Source organism: Rhea americana, unplaced genomic scaffold (assembly GCF_003343005.1).
Source record: "Rhea americana isolate MKP2758 unplaced genomic scaffold, rheAme1 scaffold_40, whole genome shotgun sequence".
NCBI classification, from domain to species: domain Eukaryota; kingdom Metazoa; phylum Chordata; class Aves; order Rheiformes; family Rheidae; genus Rhea; species Rhea americana.
The window spans coordinates 725,652-739,790 of record NW_028186535.1 but is presented as its reverse complement, the minus strand read 5'-3'; positions in this window follow the sequence as shown (position 1 = coordinate 739,790).

The window sequence follows — 14,139 nt, the reverse complement described above, 5'->3', positions numbered from 1 at the left end:
ATTTTTAATTAAAAAATGTTGCTTACAGGATGAACGGAATTATAACCAATTCCAAAATTACTTTATAAGAAATGAAAAAAAAAATCTTGAAGTTTGAAAAATGGCTTGCAAAGTATTATATAATTTAATTAGGACTTTTGACTGCTGTAATTACTTTAAATCAGAACCAATGTATTACTCATGCTACATAAAGTAATTGTGGAATTTGGAATTCATTACTTACTGAAGTGATATTTTAAAAAAACCTAATTCTAACTTATCATTTTTAAAAAGAGTGTAATGGAGTGGACAAGAATGGAGTTGTTGGCATTAATTCCTTTAAGTTTTCCTTAAAAGAAGTTGTACATTTTCAGACAGGGATCATGTGAAAACCATACAGACCTGCTCTCTTCTTCTGCAGGTTACAGCCTCTGCTGTGGCAGCCACCCAACTTCACTACTCTTCACACTGCAGAAGTTCAGTTTCATATCACCAAATATAAGGCCATGGGGCAACTTAATCTGGCTTTTTTTTTTTTTTTTTTTTTTCCCCACCCAGAGGTCTGGCACTGTTAAGAAGGGAGAGTCAAGGGCACTGAAGTCTTTAACAGTCAGGTACCATGCAAGGTCCTCCAGCATCTGCCAGAGCACTGAGACAGGCTCTTCCTCCAGAACATGCCCTGGGAGAGCCTAGCTGAAGGCCCCAAACCACCAGGATTCATCCAGGCTGATTTGAATTGCTAGTCCAATGAAAGATATTGATTTTACTCAAACTCTTTGCCCTGTTTTCTGTCCTCAGACCAACAGGACGAGGTGAAATATCATCTAATTTTGGAGAAGCTTAAGTTTGGAGACAAATAGAAACACTATATCGTAATGGTGTTTAAACTGCTCTCTGTGGATGCCTCTTTCTCTCTACTGACTACAGAGAAAGCAAGTATCAACATTTCTAGATGAGCTACTTACCATAAAGTGGGATAAATGTAAATTTATCCCTTCTTAGTAAATATATAGGAAATAGAGAACTTAGGGAGTTATCTGGTATAATATCTTATATTATGCTTATAATTCATCTATAGCTCCGATGTTGCCCCATGTCTGATAGCTGCCCACAAACTTGGGCCCACAGGTTAAACTTAATGGAGGCTTAGARTCAGCTGACTAGGTGAATGTTTGTCAAAACTCAGGAGCTTAAGCTAGAAAATTCAGTGAGAAGGTGGCACAGCATTCATTTACTTTTGTAAGGCAACAGAAAGTAATAATACTTTACTATTTTCTATAATTTTACTATTCTATAGCAACAAGACTTTTCAAAGCCATAGTAACTCTCTTTTTCCAAATATTTTCAGCTTAATTCGTGGAAACATCTATCTCAATACAGCAAATTTTCTTGAAGCAGGAAGCTTATGGGCAAAAGAAGGAGGGGGAAATAAAAATGAGGGCCTTTGAACTCCTGCTTCAGCTAATTTCAGTGTTTGTTATAAAATAAGGGGAAAAAATGTTTCCTGTAGAAATATAAAGGAAATGCAAATAATGTGGAGGAAGACCAAAGACATTTTTATGGGAAAAGGCTGACACAATGAGCTCTGAAAAGTTTGGAAAAGGGGCTATTATGTTGCTTGTGCAAACCCATATTGTGTGATTTCCCCTTAAACAGTGAAGTTTTTCTTTGCTGCAATGCTTTGGGGAATAAAGATGAAAAGCTAGTAACAATTTGGCTGCATGTATTTAATAAAATCCAGGTTTTCCTTTGAGGTCACTAAAAGAAGCATAATTTCTAATTCATGTTTTAACAAATCCATAATGTATCAGTAGACTCACCTTCTTGCCTGAGAGAATTCTGAAGCAAAATCATGCTGTGGGTGCAAAAAGAATGCTTTGGGTGCACATCACTATTAATAAATGGATGAACAGTAAATTAGTTTTTAGAAACTTCTGTTTCTAGTTTCCTGAACTATCTGCATGTTTATATTACACAGTCATTGGAAGGGGGCAGTGGAGAAGAAAAAAATTTGTTCTGAGGGCAGGGATTAGACCTGACATCTCCCTACTCCCTTCTGGTTTGTTTCCCTTGGTCTCAGAAATCCGGCATTTCTGGCAGCATTTCTGGTCTGGCTTCAGGAGGAAAGGTGGCAGGTATGCCTATTCAAACTGTCCTACGGCTCAGTGCTGGGAAATCAGGGCACTTGCTTGGCAGATCTGATGCTGAAGAGGTCTGGGGTCTACCTCTCCCACTATCATCAACACCACTAACACAACAGTCTACATATGCTTTAGTGCTGTGTTTCACTTTGGACTCAAGGCTGCTTGTCCACTTGCATGTCCTATACCTGCTTTCTAGGCCAGGCACCCTGGAAAGGAGAGTTAAGTGCCAGGTTTCCTCACATCTGAATTAGATCCAATGGAGCTGAGAGTCTCATTTGCCAACTGGACATTCTCATACGTGGAGAAGCCTAAGATTAGGTTTGTAGGGAACTTTGTACCTGAATTGCACGSAGGTTTGTTTATTTACTTAGGTGGCAGCCTAAATATAGGCTMCTTGTACCTTTTAAGCACCACATACCTTTGTGAGTATGTTTTACATGCTCTTGATCTYACTCTACAGAAAATAAATGCAACATATTTAAGGATTAAATGTACTCAAAGTCCAATACAGTGCTATGAATATTCAAAAGGTTTTAAAATTCAAATAAGAAATGAAGTGAATGTAATGTTGGTTGATATTTTATTTTTTTAATGACAGCTTTCAGACAAAACTGGGATGGTGAATGTAAAGTTATGGCTGGACAAATAATTAGCACTGCAACAAGCAAATATAAATCAATTTGATCAAAGCATGGCAGACGAGTCTGGCAGCAGATGAAAATATTGCTTCTGAAGTAGAAAAGAACTACTGAAAACTATTTATGTTTAAATTCTGAGATGATCACTGAGATAATTTTTTTTTTTGTAATTTTATAGAATGAACAGACTCCAGAAGTTTCATTCTTTGACTGTTTTTACCTCTATTCCCCTGTATATAAATAGAAAATACTATGTTTGGGASGAACTGCTATATATTTTCGAATCTATATCACTTTCACTGATGATCATGATACTGTTTTGCAATCGATTACTGTATGTTAATGTATAAAAGAAGAAATATGGCACTGAGTCTACTAATARCTACTCTCTAGTACATGCATGGGGTTGTACACAAACTGTTAAACACATTAGTTAAAGATCATATGTGGTTAAATTGTCAAAATTGTTTATAAGTACAGAAGTCGTGTGAGTAAAAAAAGCAATAAGTAGGTGTTATGCTAAATACATATGCCAACTTTTAAGGTTCATCTGTTAACCTACTGCAGGATGGAATGTTAAGAAGAAAATAGTGGATTTATCATAGAATCATAGAATCAGTAAGGTTGGAAGGGACCTCTGGAGATCATCTAGTCCAACCTCCCTGMTCAGCAGGGTCACCTAGAGCACGTTAGACAGGGTTGCAGACAGGCAGGCCTTGAAGATCTCCAGAGAAGGAGACTCCACAACCCCTCTGGGCAACCTGGTCCAGAGCTCTGTCACTCTCACAGGGAAGAAATTCCCCCTCATGGTCAGGCGGAGCTTCCTGTGCTTCAATTTCTGCCCWTTGCCTCTTGTCCTGTCMCATGGGACAACTGAAAAGAGTTTGTCCCTGTCCCCTTGACACCCTCCCTTCAGGTACTTGTACACATTGATAAGATCCCCCCTCAGTCTTCTCTTCCCCAGGCTGAAGAGGCYCAGCTCTCACAGCCGTTCCTCACACGGCAGGTGCTCCAGCCCTCTGATCATCTCTGTAGCCCAACGCTGGACTCTCTGCAGTAGCTCCATGTCTCTCTTGTACTGGGCAGCCCAGAACCGGACACAGTACTTGAGATGAGGCCTCCCCAGGGCTGAGTAGAGGGGCAGGATCACCTCTCTTGACCTGCTGGCAACAGTCTTCCTAATGTACCCCAGGAGACCATTGGCCTTCTTGGCCACAAGGGCACATTGCTGGCTCATGGTCAGCTTGTCATCCACCAGCACTCCCATGTTCTTCTCCACAGACCTTCTCTCCAGCAGGTCAGCCCCCAGCTTGTACTGGTGCCTAGGGTTATTCCTCCCTAGGTGCAGGACTCTGCCCTTGCCCTTGTTGAACCTCAGGAGGTTCCTCTCTGCCCAGCTCTCCAGCCAAGAAATTTGTGAAAGTAGAATCCTCAGAAAACATAGATCCATGGTCGCATAGCTCCCAAGACCCTCAGGCTGTTCCATGGCAGCTTTGACTGATCTAGATACCAGCTGCACCATAACAYGCCCTCCTTCAACTTATTTCTGGCCCTCATCTGACCGGTAGGAGCCATTTATATCTACATATTTTAGCCAGCTTAACAAAATACTTTTCTGCTGGATTGGCATACTGTAATGGTCCAGCCCAAATTTCGACAAGATCCAACGCCAAGGCAGAAGAGTGTAAATGTGTGGTCAGGGAGACCAGAAAGAGTGGGATTGCAGCAGTCGGTAGTTACATGTATGTACGCTGCTACTCAATCACAGCCTGAGAGGCTTAGGTCCATGTGATGAGGACTCTTGTAAAAACACTTTTAGCTATCATAACATAATGTGTGGTGAGACCTGTGTCCACCATATGTTACACTATAAGAGTTTCTCCAAAGAAAACTGAAAGGCTTTTCACCTCAAAAGCTTGTTTTCATTAGATTATCAAATGGAGTAATTGTCTTTTCTCTTCTTAAATAACAAAGAATCAAAGTAAGTGAGAAAGACGAAACAGAAATAAGAAAGCTGTGTAACCAGATCTCCTTGCACATTGAGCCCTTGCAGGAAAGCCCTATTTCCAAGCTTCATTTCCAGACTTAGCCCATGAATCTCTTTCCGATTTGCAGCAGACCACCCAGATCCCATTGGTCCCTCTCTAGAGTGTTTCTTCCTGTCTCCTTTGAGTCTTAGTTGACCCCTCTCTACTCCTCACTGCAGTCTTTCCACCTTTGCCTGGCCTGTAGACTTTTAGCTTTGTGCACCCAGAAACTGTGGTGGCATAACTTTTTTCTCCCATCTTCCTTTTCAGAGTATGTTAAGTTCCCCAAAAGGAAGAGTCTTCTCCCCCATTCCTCTAGCGTTCCATCTTTTCCAGTCACTCCCATAAAAAGAACATAAAACAATTATGACCACAAAAAGTAAAACAAAACCAAATAAAATGTATTGTCTATCAGAGAATGGTATACCATCACATGGCTCACCCAGACTGCCAAGTGGGAAATTTCTGTGGGTTATAGAAGTGTACTTAAAGTACCACAGATTAAAATACCTTTTTATGAACACTGTAAGATTTATTCTGCAAGTACCAATGCTCAGCTTTGTACCAGAATAGACAATTGTTCTACTTTCTACTTTCTCAAGGAAATTTAGAACAAAATCATATTGGTCTTAAAAATGTGAAATCCCRTGACACACCAAAGTTTGATTTATTTAGGTACATCTCTAAAACTATTTTTAAATTACAGAAATGCTAACTAAAATATCTCTACCYCATTAAAAATGGTAGAAAGAATGTGTAATGGTATATAAAAATGTTAAAAAATACAAAGCTTTCTATACTTGGTTTAGATTAGTTTATGCTACAATTACAGATGAAAATAAAATTGTTCTAATTCACATTATTCCACTTATTTGGGAATTCTTGAACACTCAGCTGTGCCTTTAGTTCTTGCATGGAACATTTAGGCATCTCAGAAATAGACTTACTCTTCCATCTCCACATTATTTTTTTTTTTCCGTCTGTCACCTATGGTTTAAAGGTGTAATTTGCTTCTATCTTAAAACAAATAAAAGCTACTGAAGAAAACCACCATTACACAAGGCACATAGATATGATCCTATAACATAAATGCCTTGAATCATAAAATATTTAAAGAMATAAAAGTATACCATTTTAACAATTTAAATAAACCTATAAACATACAATACTGAATCTCARTGGATTTAAACTGCTACTTGCTTAATATCAATAACAGTAAAAGTGACACATGATATTTGCTATTTCTTAATTTTCTTTCTGGTGATATCTACTCTAGTTTCTAATACAGGAAAAAAGTAATAATAATAGGAAAAAACATCTTTTAAAGCATAGTCTCTTCTCTGTGTTTTCATATCTGTGCAGGTGTGGTTATTTAAGAGAAAAACAATAGGCAGCACACAGTTACCCTTCTGGTTTACCAGAATACTTTGGTAACTTCTGTGCAATTGCAGCTAAAGAGTGCTGCATTAACTGCTCTAGCTATTTAACAAATTTTTAGTAGTGTTCATCCTCTTTTCTAGAAGGTTCATAATGTAAGAATTGGTATTGAAAACTGGTATTCAGAGACTTTTGCTATCTTTGAAATTAGTTTTCTTGGACTATTTCTTGACAGAAGCAAGTAAAAAYGGATTTTGCATAGTGTTGATACAAAAAAATGCATACCAGCTCCCTATGAAACATGACTTGTCTACTGTCACAAACCTGTATCGGGGAAACAGCAATGCATAAATTTGTTATAATATTTTGTTTCGTACACTAGACTTATTTATTAGAGTGATTTTGACCTGAAAAATGTGACCAAGAGCAACAAATTAAAAAAGCCATCCCCTATGCAAAGAGCACAGAGAGATTATTGTGTTTCAGAAGGAAAATTAYTTACTTTCAAGACAGAGTTTGTTGCCATTAACTTTCTAGTTTTAAGAAATGCAACTAAATATCATTTATATGATATTCTCATTACTAGAGATACATTGTGAAAGAAACAGCAAGAAAATACTGTAAATATAGTGGTATTGTGGCAGTRTAATGTTATTTACTTGCAAACGCCACTGAAAAACTGATTATGGTAACCACTTCAACAAGGGAAAAAAATGCTTTTCAGTAGATTCAATGGATATATCAATTAATCAAATCTACTATCAAAAAAAGTATTATTTCTTGAGAGTGTGTATTCTGCAGAGAAAGTTCTATGATTTAATATTTTTGGAAAATTCAAAGCACATTTGTGGTACTCTTATAATGAAAATGACGAAGTAGAATCTATCAGAATTCTTTCATATATATTCAGCCCCTAAAGTTTTACTGACTTGAGAAAAAAAAACAGCAGTGGTAGTACAAGAAACTATGAATCATATGTCAAGCTTTTTAAATGTATTATTCAATTACCAGTWAAGAAATAATTTGAAGCAGCAGCCCTATTTAGCATAACATAATTTTGAGTAAAACATTTCCACTACAGAAACTATCAAAAAGTGAGTAGGAAGTGTTGACAAGGTGTAATATATTCTTCTTTATACCCATCACCAACTTCTTAATGTCAGAGAGAGCCTTTTATATGGGCATAGCTATAAAAACACAGTTCTGTCATGGTATTTCAATATATGGATGATAGAACTATACCAGATTTTGTTCTTTGGGCAAAATAAGGTTCCTACAAAGATATGAAGTGCACCTGTTAAAAAAAGATGGAGAAAAGACTTAAAAGCAAATGTTAAGAAATATAACTAATTTTGACTTTACCTCAAAAAGAATATTCTCAACTAGGTTTTGCTTCTTATGAAACAAAATTGTTAACATATAAACAAAAATTTTAATTATTTTGCTTCAGAAAAGATAAACAGAGTACTGAGTTGCTTAGACTCTTAACAGTTCTTCTAAACATTTTCTAACTCTAAAAATACCCTAAAGGAGTTTTTAAATCACACAATATTTGTCCCTCTTTTATTTTTAAATCTGAAAAATCCTGCAGAAGTCCATACSCTTCATTTCATATTTTTAGGGCACAAAGGAAAAGAACTGACTTTCTTTCCTATTTGAGTTAAACTCTCACTAGATAACACATATGGAGTTACTTTCTCTCTCCGCAATTGGAATGTTGCCAGAGCATAGACCGGGAACTTTTCCTTTAGGGACAGCTTACATTTACTATCTGAACATCAGGTTATCCCTGCTTCTGCTCTTAATATATATGGACACATCTTTGTTCATCTGCAATGACCAATAGTAGCTTCACTCTCAATAAATACGTCTGTTCAGACCAGGAAAGAACATGGAGTAATGACAAAAGGTGATTATAAAAGGACAAAGCAAAACACTAGGGTGTCACTGTATTTCATGTTTGGGTGTGTTTTCCAGAAAAAATAATTGCTGTAAATGCTCATACTCAGCATAGGATTCAGGGAAAAATAAAATATTTAAAATATGGAATTACATGYTTTACTAACTATTAGGGCAGTAGTAGGTGAATGACATGTAGACAACTTTTGCTGTTTTATTTTCTTAGTTATTCTGATATTTGCAGACTTAGAGCTTGAGAAGCTGATTTTGCTCTTTGCATATGCACAAGGCTATACAACCAGTCTTTATTTAAAATATATTAATATATCAATATCAGCTGTGTACCTCATTCACTAATATATATATATATATATGTRTATATTTCTAAAGTAATCTATTAAGGAAGGATAGGCACGGTGCATTTTGTACRTTTGTTGCATACATTTTAAAAGCAGATCTGATTGAGCAAAAAAGAAGTAAAAATGAAGGAAAATTGTACAGGTAAGAAGACTGGTCATGTCAAGATCTACAAGAAAGATGGTCTTAGCATATTTTCAGACCCTGTTTTTATTTGAAAAGAAAGRCATGTCGTATCTTTCTCACCATTATTATCACCTAAAGAATTTCCATTTGATTACAAATCAAATGCCCTTTCTATTTTTACATTATTTTGCTCTATTCATGCACATATTTAAATTCCCAATTTCTAAATGACAAACATGAAGCTTGGAATATTTTCTCTACAAAAAATAAGGAAATAAATACCTATTGTCATTCTTACATTTATTTTCTTCAAGGACAGCCTGTGATCCTTAGTCTYAGTAGAGCCTGTCTTGTATCTTACTACAAAGTATATAAGGAGGATGGGGAGAAAACCTCTGAATATTCTGATGATACTGTTAAGTGGGCAACGTTAGCAGCTTTCACTGATCAGAAAGTACTTTCTTTCTTAGCCTGTAAATAACTCATCTCCTTTCATCCAGTCTCATGCTTACTGCCTCTTTGATATCTTATTTTTGACCCCTAATCATAATCTCTCAGGTAAGATGACCAAAATATAATAAAGTTATTTCAAAACAGCCAAAAAGCTAAAAATAACAGCAAGTTTTATAGTGGAATTGCTTACCTGAAGACAGCAAGCTGAAGGAAAGCTATTTTTAACATTTTTTTAGTAAATGCACTTTCATAGTTTTTTTTCTGTTTTAATCTTATAAATTTAATAATGATTGAAACTGAAATGTGTATTTTTAGTTTTCTGAATATTTCAAAATATTTCTATTAAAAATCAGTCAGAATCAATTTCCTCTGAATTTCCAGGATCACCAATGAAAGAAATAGTCTGCTTATTTTCAGAACTCTAGCCCAATCATTCATATACAACTCTTTCTTAACTATCATTCCTTTGGAAAAGTCTAGACCCCCAAATTAATTATTTTTAATTCCTCAATCCCTTTACATAGTTTCATTTAAATCCTCTGCTATAGCTTCTTCCTCCTGAACCTGTAGTACATCCATAATTTTTCTTTTAGTCATCTTATCCAAATCTCATTTTGGCTATAAAAAATTCCCCTCCCTGAGCACCCCCCCCCCCAAAAAAAAAAATCATTTTCCACAAACAATTTTCCTCCTAATTTCTATCTTTCCTGTCTGTGAAGTTGATCATATAACTTTGTTACCTGAATATGACCTATGCTCTCTTCCTTAAAAATATTTTAACTTCTTATCACCATATTCCCATTCCTAGTCTAATCCTCTTTGCTTATCCTTCCTTATCATACTTTATGTATTCTCTACCCTTTTCCTGAAGCCAAAATCCCCATGCCTTCTTTCATGCATTTCTCTAAGTCAAGTACAATTTCCACCAGCTTAACTGCAAGATTCTTCCCAGTCCCCATTTAAGTAAGTCCCTCTTAAATATCCATTTCTGTCATGCTACATAATATGAATCAAGTTGACTCATATATAAATTTATATTGTTAATTTTCATTATCTTTCTTCTACTTACAGTCAATTCCATCATCCCTGTCCTGTAAGTTACTTTATCATACAGAAGGAACACTGAATAATTCTACCAATGAACAGGCGCAATTATTAACAATAATTGTATGAGTTTACAAGGCCATGAAAACTGCAAGTTTTTAGTTTACTTGACTGAATACTGTTCATCCATCTGTTTTTTATTAAACACATATATTTTTCCATACATCAAATAAATAATTAGGAATTTTATTAATAGACATTGCTGACAACAGTATGCTTACCACATTTTTATATGTCCATTTCTTTCCAACCATAATTTGACATAGTAATCCTTGTTGTCCTATATTCAAAGTAAGAATAAAAATAATGACAGGAAGAAAGGAAATGAGTGTATGCCAGGTTTGGAGGATGCCAGCTGACACTTGCTGGAAAATTTGATTCCTTTCAAGGGGAGAAGAGTGAGAAATCTTGGAAGAAAAGAAATGAATGACATTTAATCCCTTTCAGTAGACATTAAGACATGAGTGCCCACTTTGCATATGTACCATAAGTCATTCTTACCTTTTAAATGAGTGCTTTCTCTCTTTTAAAATCATTAACTCCAACATCAAGTTTTTTATGCCTTTCTCCATTAAAAGGTTTTGCTTCCCACATTTGCTTCCAGTGAATGTATTTGTACAGAATTCATCTGTCAATCTAGTCTTTGAAAAGGAAAGCAGATTGAATTACATTAGTTTACTGCTGTAAGATGTTTTCTGTAGTCATTGGATTATTCTCTAGCTCTTTCCAGAAACCTTCCCAATTTCTTAATATCTTTGAAAAATGTGTATATCATCTCACCAACGTCTTATATGGAAATGAAGCCCTTTGCCTTCTTTTCCACAATTTCTTTACTTATGCATCTAAATATCATACTACTTTGTCACTATGACGTTACTCTAGGTGTTGAGGTTGAGTTGGTTGTCCATATAAGCACAAAATCATTTTCAGCATCACTATTTTCCAGAACTCAGTCTTCTATTCTATAGATGTAATAGCTATCAGTTACCAATAATTCTCATCATTTACTGTTTTTTCAAGCTTTGCATCATCCCCAAACTTTATTACTAGTAAATTTATTTCCAAATCATAGATATGGTAATCGGCCAATTTCCTATCTTTACAATTTCCCATCAGCTCCACTGATAATCAGTGATTACAACTGATTACATCATTTAAGCCCATTTTAATACATTCTTCATGCTCATTTTTAAATCAGAATATCATGCATTACCAAGTCAAATATTTTTCAAAGATTCAAAATATTAAATCCACAAACTTGCCTTTGAAATAAAAATTCCATAAACATATTTGACAGAATTGTTTTTCTTAAAAGCACATTGATTAACATTATTTATAATTAGATCATATAATTCCTATCAATATTTTCCTTATGTTACGTGAGATTAATGCCAGACCAACTATCTAAGTCAATCTGATTGCCAATTTTGAAAATTGGCACAAAATAAATACTTTTCTACATTTATGGATTTTTTTCTTCAGTTCTCTAGGGTTTGAAAAAGATATACATCAATTAACCTGAGATATTTGCCAGCTCTTCTACCATTCTTTGATGTAATTATTCTGCCACGCTGATTTAAAAGCTTTATCTCTAGTAGATATTGTTTAACAAACTTTACAGTTATTGATGGAGGAGAAAGCAATTCATCATCCACATGCACTATGAGCCATCATATTGCTTCTTTCCAAATACAGAAGAAATATTTATTTAACACCTTTTTTCCTTCTACATCATTAAAAATGTGACAATCTCAGCCTACTAAAAGCATTTGAATGCTGTAGAAAGGCTTTAGGGATTATTCTGAGAATTACAAACTGATGAATCTTTACAATTAGTTGCAAATTAGTTGAAAAAAATAAATAAAGAGAGTATAAACACCTAGATGAGTATGATATGATACAGACATATAAATAAATTGTTCCTATCCAGCTAATTACTGGTCTTTAAGAGAAGCAAATATAGAATGAAGAAATAACTGTTTAGCATGAGTTATTTGATTTTACTCAAAACATCTAATACAACTCCTTACCAAAAGCTATTAAGAAAACTAATGATAACAAATGAGAAGAAATGTGTACATCTCAGATACAAGATAAGATGTAGAAAAGGCAGGTTGGTAAATATCTTTAATTTTCAACAGGGAAGGAATTCATAGTGGGATGTCCAAGGATCTCCAACAGATACATTATTTAATATGTATATTCAGATATAAGAAAAAGCCTAAGTGAGAAAAGATCACATAAAATAAACCTAGGCAAGTGAATGGTAAAGATGTCTTCTTCAACTGATTCATCAGTGACCTGGAYGARGGGACAGAGTGCCTCCTCAGCAAGTTTGCTGATGATACCAAGCTGGGAGGAGTGGCTGATACACCCGAGGGCTGTGCTGCCATTCAGAGAGACCTGGACAAGCTGGAGAGCTGGGTGGAGAGGAACCTCCTGAGGTTCAACAAGGGCTAGTGCAGAGTCCTGCACCTAGGGAGAAATAACCCTAGGCACCAGTACAGGCTTGGGGCTGACCTGCTGGAGAGCAGGTCTGCAGAGAAGGACGTGGGAGTGCTGGTGGATGACAAGCTGACCATGAGCCAGCAATGTGCCCTTGTGGCCAGGAAGGCCAATGGTCTCCTGAGGTGCATTAGGAAGGGTGTTGCCAGCAGGTCGAGGGAGGYGATCCTGCCCCTCTACTCAGCCCTGGGGAGGCCTCATCTGGAATAGTGTATCCAGTCCTGGGCTGCGCAGTACAAGAGAGACATGGAGCTACTGCAGAGAGTCCAGTGTAGGGCTACAAAGATGMTCAGAGGGCTGGAGCACCTGCCSTRYGAGRAACGKCTGYGAGAGCTGGGCCTGTTCAGCCTGGGGAAGAGAAGACTGCGGGGGGATCTTATCAATGTGTACAAGTACCTGAAGGGAGGGTGTCAAGGGGATGGGGCTGGACTCTTGTCAGTGATGCTAAATGACAGGAGAAGAGGCAATGGGCACAAACTGAAACACAGGAAGTTTGCCTGAATATGAGGAAAAACTTCTTCACTGTGAGGGTGACTTAGCGCTGGCACAGGTTGCCCAGAGAGGTTGTGGAGTCTCCTTCTCTGGAAATATTCAGAACCCGCCCGGATGCGACCCTGTCTAACATGCTCTAGGTGTCCCTGGTTGAGCAGGGGGGGTTGGACTAGACGATCTCCAGATGTTCCTTCCAACCTCAACCATCCTGCGAGTCTGTGAAAAGAGCTGATAAAATTCATTATAGACAAATATTTCTGAGTTATTTTAATTCTGAACTTTTAAACAAACTACAACCTTTCAAATAGAGTAATTGACTTTATTCTGCACTAGGAATATAAATGTTTTTTTTAATGTGAAGCTGCATTGAAAACATAATATAAAAGATCAGTTCTTTATTTGGCATTAATCAGCAAAGCTCAGTCAGCTTCAGCAAAACTGCACAGTTTTATACTACTTTAGAAAGTATTTCAGAATGTTAAAATTTGATAAAAGATTATAAAATATTATTTTAAATAGTATACCAACATTGTTATAAACAATTGTACATATCTTTTGTAGGATCAGTCTTGCTCATTCCATCTTTAAAATATATACATACCAGAAGTGGATAAGGATTGAATAAGATAAACAGAATGATCAGAACAGATGAAATAAGTATATCAATAATGTTTAGTTTAGTGAATTTCATTCGAGTTACTATATTAATATTTTAAGAAGAAATGCCCATTTCTTTACAATGAATGAAAGGCAATATCTTCCTGTAGATACAGAACAGTGGAAGTCATTGCAACAGTGTATAATCAGCCAATCTATAACTTAAAAGGCAAATAAATTCTCATTCTGAAAGACAATTTCATAGCAATTAAAGAGAGATTAAGCTTTGTGAGTAATAAGAATGCTACCATACTTACATGATCTAGAAGAAAAGACATAAGGTATAAAAATCTTAATGTTTTTGGACTCTAACTTGAAGTAGGAGATTGTAACTGGTTTACATCTTGCAATATGAAGGTACTTACATTTACTCTCTGGCTC